General features: G+C 47.0%; 1 pseudogene; it reads left to right on the forward strand.

Moving 5' to 3' along the window:
- Positions 1-6,781: 6,781 nt before the first annotated feature.
- LOC148521306 (5S ribosomal RNA) lies at positions 6,782-6,900 on the forward strand (annotated as a pseudogene).
- Positions 6,901-7,755: the final 855 nt, after the last annotated feature.

Genomic DNA, 7,755 nt, shown 5'->3' on the forward strand with positions numbered 1-7,755 from the left:
GAGAGGCGAAGGTGTCAAACCTGTAATACCTCACGAAGGTATGGACAGAGGACCACGTAGCAGCCTTGCAGATCTGGACTGCAGAGGCACCACGTCGAGCTGCCCACGAAGGACCCACAGACCTAGTGGAATGAGCCTTCACAGAAGGAGGAACCGGCAGGCCTTCATGAAGATAAGCTTCAGAAATAGCCATACGGACCCAGGCTGCCAAAGTTTGCTTTGAAGCAGGCCAACCCATTTTACCAAAGCCATAGAGGACAAACAAGGCGTCCAACTTCCTAAACGAAGAAGTGCGGTCAACATAAGTCCTTAAGGCCCGCACAACATCCAAAGAGGCCTCACCCACGGAAAGACCAGGTGAGTTAAAGGCCGGAACAACGATTTCCTCGTTAACATGAAACTGGGAAACAACTTTGGGAAGAAACTCGGGCCGAGTGTGGAGCACTGCCCTGTTCCCATGAAAAACCAAGAAAGGCGGTCTACAAGAAAGAGCCCCTAAATCAGAAACACGTCTGGCTGAAGCAATAGCCAGAAGGAAAACAGTCTTAGCTGTTAGCCATTTAAGATCCACTGAGCCCAGTGGTTCAAACGGCGGTCCCTGGAGAGCCCTCAGGACCACAGCCAAATCCCAAGGCGCCACAGGTGGAACAAAGGGCGGCTGAATGCGGATAACACCTTGCATAAAGCTACGCACATCCGGGATTGTAGCAATCCTATGGTGAAACCAGACAGGGACGAAACTTGTACCTTCAAAGAAGCAAGGCGAAGCCCATGATCTAGTCCCGCTTGTAGGAAGGCGAGTATCCGAGACAGACGAAACTCCCGCGGTGCATAACCTCTCGGTCGACACCACTGGAAGAACGTATGCCACACGCGATGGTATATCCTCGCGGAAGACAGTTTCCGAGCTCGTAACATGGTACGTACTACAGAACTGGAAAACCCCCTGGACCTCAGCATGGCTGTCTCAACAGCCACGCCGTCAAAGACAGCCGAGTCAGGTCCGGGTGAAGACAAGGACCCTGTGACAGAAGGTCCGGTCGTAGCGGCAACCGCAGAGGACTGTCCACGGACAGACCCTGAAGGTCTGAGAACCAGTGCCATCTGGGCCACGCGGGAGCTATCAACAGGAGCGTCCCTCCTTCCTGTTTGAATTTCCGGATTACCCGTGGAAGAAGGGAGACCGGAGGGAACAGGTATGCGAACCGGAACGTCCACCGGACGGACAGAGCATCCACCAGAGACGCCCCTTCGTCTGTTTTGCGAGACCCGTACACCGGCAACTTGTTGTTGTGCCGGGACGCCATGAGGTCGATCTCTGGAAGACCCCATCTGTCCACCAGCAATTGAAAAACGTCCGGGTGCAGGGACCATTCCCCCGGATGAACGTCCTGATGACTTAGAAAGTCCGCCTCCCAATTTAGCACTCCCGGAATGAAGACTGCTCATATGGCCGGAAGATTGCGCTCCGCCCATACCAGGATCCGAGAGACCTCCACGAGAGCCGCCCGACTTCGGGTTCCTCCTTGCCTGTTTATGTAGGCCACGGTGGTAGCGTTGTCCGACTGGACCTGTACCGGACGACCCTGGAGAACCCGATGTGCCTGCTGGAGAGCATTGAAGACCGCACGGAGTTCCAAGATATTGATTGGAAGCTCCGCTTCTGTCGGCGTCCACCTGCCCTGGAACAAGTGTGGACCCGAAACTGCTCCCCAGCCCCGAAGACTGGCGTCCGTTGTCAACAGGACCCAATTTGGAACCCAGAACGGACGTCCCTTGCTGAGATGGGTCGTCTGTAACCACCAGGCAAGGGACAGGCGAACCTCCAGGGTGAGCACAATCGTGTGGGACTTCAGAGACTGAGGCAGCCCGTTCCACTTGGACAGGATCAGGTGCTGCAGAGGTCTGGACTGAAACTGGGCATATTCCACCATGTCGAACACCGACACCATGGAGCCCAGTAACCTCATCGCCGAGTGTAGAGACACCCAGCGGCTGTGCAGACAACGGCGCACCCTCGACTGTAAAGCAGAGATCTTTTCCCCCGTCACGAAGATCCTTTGCTGTTCCGAGTCCAATAAGGCTCCGAGGTGCAGAATCCGCCGAGACGGGATTAGAGTGGACTTCTGCCAGTTGATTAGCCAGCCGTAGCGCAATGGTCAGGTCCAAGTGGCGTAGAAGGAGCTCTGGAGATCCTGCCACCAATAAAAGGTCATCCAAGTACGGCAACATGCAAACTCCCTGCACCCACAGAGAAGCCGCCATGACCGCCATCACCTTGGTGAACACACGTGGTGCTGTCGCCAGGCCAAAAGGTAACGCCCGAAACTGGAAGTGGTCGCTGCGGATTGCAAACCTGAGGAACTGTTGATGGCGCAAAAGAATAGGGACATGCAGGTAAGCGTCCTGTATGTCCAATGACACCATGTAGTCCCCAGGTTCCAGCGCCAGAATGATGGACCGTAGAGTCTCCATCCAAAACTTCGGTACCCGCAAAGACTTGTTAAGAGCTTTGAGGTTGAGAATCAGACGATACGACCCATTGGGGTTCTGTACCAAAAAAAGATTTGAATAGAAACCCTGGCCCCTCTGGGAGAATGGAACAGGCACTATAACTCCAGCCTGGAGCATAGTGTGCAATACCTTCCGCAGCTCCGTAGCCTTGTTCCGGTCCGATGGTAGACCCGTGGTGAAGAATCGAGCCGGGGGTCTGTGCCGGAAAGAGAGGGCGTACCCGTGGGAGACCACCTCGAGAACCCAAGTGTCTGTCGTAATGACCGACCAACACTGGGGGAACTGCAGCAGGCGGCCTCCCACTTTGGGATCCCCCAAAGGGAGGCCCGGACCGTCAGGCCGCAGGCTTGTCATCTGGCTTAGGGGCCGGACGTCTGGTACTCCATGCCTGCTTCCGGGGCTTGGCCGATTTCCTAGGGCCAGCCTGACGAGGAAACGACTGTGGTTTGGGCCTGCCCTGGGCCCTATAAGACCGAAAGGACGATGGTCCAGAACCAGAAGGAGCAGCGGCCGACGGGAGACAAGCCGATTTGGCTGCCGCCAGCGTGGCCACAATCTTGTCCAGATCCGGACCGAAGAGAACTTCTCCGGTAAATGGCAACGCCTCCAAACCCTTCTTGGAATCTGCGTCCGCCTTCCAGGATCGCAGCCACAAGGTGCGACGAGCAGCCACCGCTGCTGAAGAAATTCTAGACACCAGAGTACGAATGTCTAAGGCCGCCTCGTTGATATAAGTGGCCGAATCACGGAGATAACCAATCAACTCCGCCTGTTCGGCCGGACAGTCGGAATCAAAAGACGCCTTTAATAAATCCGCCCAGCGCTCCATCGCTCTGGCAACCCAGCAAAAGGCCATAGCCGGCCGTGCTGCCCCCCCCCACAAGGGAATAAGCGGACTTCAGGCAGATCTCCACCTTGCGGTCCGTAGCCTCCTTAAGGGAGGACATGGATGGCATCGGCAATGTGGCACTACGGACAAGACGGGTCACGTGAGAATCCACCAGTGGAGGGGATTCCCACTTTGCAAAATAATTATCCGCGAACGGATAAGCCACTGCCAGGCGCCTCTGCGGCTGGTATCTTTTGCCAGGCTGTTTCCACGCCTCCTCTAAATGGTCCACTAACTGACCCGAAAGAGGAAAGACTGTGGCATCACCCTTCACATCTTTAAAAAAGGCATACTTGGATTTAGCTGCCGGGGGAACTTCGTCCTCAATCACCAAGGCTGTGCGGACTGCCCGAATAAATCCAGGAATATATACCTTGGACTTAGCGTCAGCGTCCTTAGTATGTAGAGGTTCCTGATCGTAAGGATCCAGAATCTCCCCATCATCAGACGTCCCCTCGTCATCCTAAGGAGCCGACAGAGATGCCACCGGCCGTTTATGTGGCCGCATCACAGACTCCCCTTGCAACACATCCGACAAGTGCTGTACAGAACTCGTCAGGGAGTTAACCCACGCCGGCTCCTGAGAAACCGGGAGCGGGGAAATAGGGAGACTGTGGGGTACCACCAATTGTCGTAGGAAACCCTGCATGGGTGACGACACTACTGACTGCTGGGACAAACCCATCGGCGTAAACGCGGGCTGCGGAGCTAACTGGCCCACTAAGGTTGTAAGCGCCTGAGCGAATCAAGCCCAGGGCGGCTCCTGTACCGGTGCTGTAACCGTAATAGGCTGCGCCATAGACAAACACTGCCGGCAGAGGCCCTCCGCGCTACCCTCCCCCTCCGCTAACGGTACTTTACACGTAGTACACTGTAGGCGGAGAGGAAAATCACTTTCAGACATGATGGCACCAAGTATGTGACCCCTCTCAATATTACGTATTAAATAGGCGAGAGACCACCCTGCAGCACCGCACCGCAAGGGCTTAGCAGAAAGGACAGGGACAGTAATAAAGCTGACAGTTAGAAGAAAAGTTACAGGAGGCAGCGCTAGCACAGTCACATACAATGCAAAGAAAAATCAATTCCTGCACTAACAGCGCTGATCACTCAACTACGCAGACACAGGGCCTGGTAGGACACAGCGCAGCATACACAGACCTGACCCAAATCGGAGGAGAGGTATGCGGGGGGACCCAGACCATGATGCTTCCGTCCAGTGTTAGATCGTCAGGGTTAGAATTATGGTGCTGGATAAAATGCCTTGAAATCGTGTGTCCCTCCACTTTATTTCTGATATTCCGGATGTGTTCTTGTATCCTCAATTTAAGTGGTCATTTAGTCTTACCTACATACTTAATACCACACGTGCACTCTAAAGGATAAATAACTGATGTGGAATTGCAGTTGAGATGATGCTTAATTTTATATTCTTTGTTATTTGAAGAGTTATTAAAGGTTCTTCTTCGCCTGTGTATATATTTACAGACAATACATTTGCCACACTTATAGCATCCTGGGCAAATATGGAATGTGATATGTTTTGAAGCGGTAGTATTCTTTAACATACTTGGTGCAAGTATATCTTTGAGATTTTTTGCTTTTCTAAAAACAATACAGGGATTTTTTGGAAGAGCTGCTTTTAGAACCGGATCCATCAATAGGATTTTTCAGTGTTTAGTGAGAGTATTTCTAATTTTGTTTTTTTGTGCATTGAACATGGTAATGAAGGGAATATTTGTTTCCTCTTTGGTATTTTTTTCTTTATATACCAGTAGGTCACGTCTCTCTAGGGATTGAGTCTTAGCAGCAGCTTCAGTTAGAACTCTAACTGGATAATCTTTTTCAGTGAACCTGGTACTGTAAAGTTGTATTTGTTCCTCACATATGGTTGGTTCACTGCAGTTCCTCTTAAGTCTTTGTGTTTAGTGAGAGTATTTCTAATTTTGTTTTCTTGTGCATTGAACGTGATAATGAAGGGAATAATATTTGTTTCCTCTTTGGTATTTTTTTCTTGAGATGGATCCATCAATAAGTAACATACACAAAGAATTTTTATGTGATATTATGACTTTTATTCTGAACCACAATTATTTTAAGTTTTTAGACAAATTTTATCAACAGATTTGTGGTACTGCAATGGGGACCACTCATGGGATGCTGGGAAAAGGAATATGTTTATGAGAACAACCCATTCAATAAAAATATCATACTGTATAAATGATACATTGATGATATTTTATTAATATGGGAAGGATCCAAAGAGAGTTTTAATTTGTTTTTAAATCACATTACTAATGATGATATGAATTTAAAGTTTACATCCTGCATGAACAAAGTCTCCATTGAATTTTTAGATTTGATTTTAATAGGAGAAGGGAAAGAAATCCATACAAAGAACTTTGTAAAAAAAGGTAGACACTAACAGTTACCTTCATTACAAGAGTGGTAATCTCAGAAAGTGGAAAGAGAACATTCCTTATTCAACATTTCACAGAACTAAGAGGAACTGCAGTGAACCAACTATATGTGAGGAACAAATACAACTTTACAGTACCAGGTTCACTGAAAAAGATTATCCAGCTAGAGTTCTAACTGAAGCTGCTGCTAAGACTCAATCCCTAGAGACATGACCTACTGGTATATAAAGAAAAAATACCAAAGAGGAAACAAATATTACTCCCTTCATTACCACGTTCAATGCACAAGAAAACAAAATTAGAAATACTCTCACTAAACACTGGAAAATCCTATTGATGGATCCGGTTCTAAAAGAAGCTCTTCCAAAAAATCCCCCTATTATTTTTTGAAAAGCAAAAAATCTCAAAGATATACTTGCACCAAGTATGTTAAAGAATACCACCGCTTCAAAACATACCACATTCCATATTTGCCCAGGTTGCTATAAGTGTGGCAAATGTATTGTCTGTAAATATATACACAGACAAAGAAAACCTTTAATAACTCTTCAAATAACAAAGAATATAAAATTAAGCATCATCTCAACTGCAATTCCACATCAGTTATTTATCTTTTAGAGTGTACGTGCGGTATTAAGTATGTAGGTAAGACTAAATGACCACTTAAATTGAGGATACAAGAACACATCCGGAATATCAGAAATAAAGTAGAGGGACACACGGTTTCAAGGCATTTTTTCCAGCACCATAATTCTAACCCTGACGATCTAACTTTCAAGGCCATTGAACATGTACAAACTGGAGAGAGAGGAGGAGCTCTGGCAAATAAACTATCTAGATGAGAAATGTACTGGATCTTTAAACTTGATACTATGACTCCATGAGGCTTCAATGACAGCTACGAGATAGCCCCTTTCTTGTGATTCAATATAGATGGTAATTTCTAAGTCTCATAGTTATCTACAGTGATACCTCCTTTCAAGCGCCCGATCTCGTCTGATCTTGGAAGCTAAGCAACATTGGGCCTGGTTAGTACCTGGATGGGGGACCTCGGTGGAATACCAGGTACTGTAATCCCAGGTTGAGACTGAAAAGTATATTCTGTCATGATCTGAACACCAATCAACCGGGAACAACCTATGAAATCAATCTCATCTGATAACCTTGTCCCCACTTGATGAATCAAAAGACGAATCAGGATCAAAAGGACCAAACTGATATCACCTTTATGGATTATTTTGAGGAATTTATTTAAGACCATTAATCCTGGATTTTAGTATAATGATTTTCCTCCAGATATCCTATTATGATTTTCCTAGCTACTAAACTTATTCTTTTTGGAAAATATATTTTTTTTAATATATACCTAAACATATATTCACATTTGTATTTATAGAAATATTATTATATTTTATGTTATTGTGCCTCCTTTTCCATTTTTTATTTCTCGCGTTTTTCAACTATTTAATATGTCTTTCATAAATTTGTAAATACAATACCACTTATTTTCAGTGCAAACTAACATTCTAGCAAAACATGGGAATATTTATAAATCTGTACCTACAAACATAATATTAATATTATTCTTTATTATATTATGTAGGTACCAGCAGATGTCTATGCATAAAAATACAGCGAGACATCTATAGCAAAAATCGTATATTGGAAGGCTTAAAATAGCCGCAATTTTGATATATAATGGAGTACCAAGATGGCCCCCGTCTAAAATCAAATGAAGGTGTAGCAATATGGCCGCTAGCAACATGGTAACACCCTTTATGTATGGGCGGAAGTGACGCGAGAAGCTACCCACAGCCGGGCGGAAATTACAAAACGGACATCAGGTGACGATCTAACACAGAAGAGCGGTGAAGCATGAGTGCATGGGCGGAAGTGACGCGAGAGGCTACATCAAGCAGGACGGAAGTGATG

Source organism: Taudactylus pleione, unplaced genomic scaffold (genome assembly GCF_031769625.1).
Source record: "Taudactylus pleione unplaced genomic scaffold, aTauple2 ptg000170l, whole genome shotgun sequence".
Taxonomy (NCBI): Eukaryota; Metazoa; Chordata; class Amphibia; order Anura; family Myobatrachidae; genus Taudactylus; species Taudactylus pleione.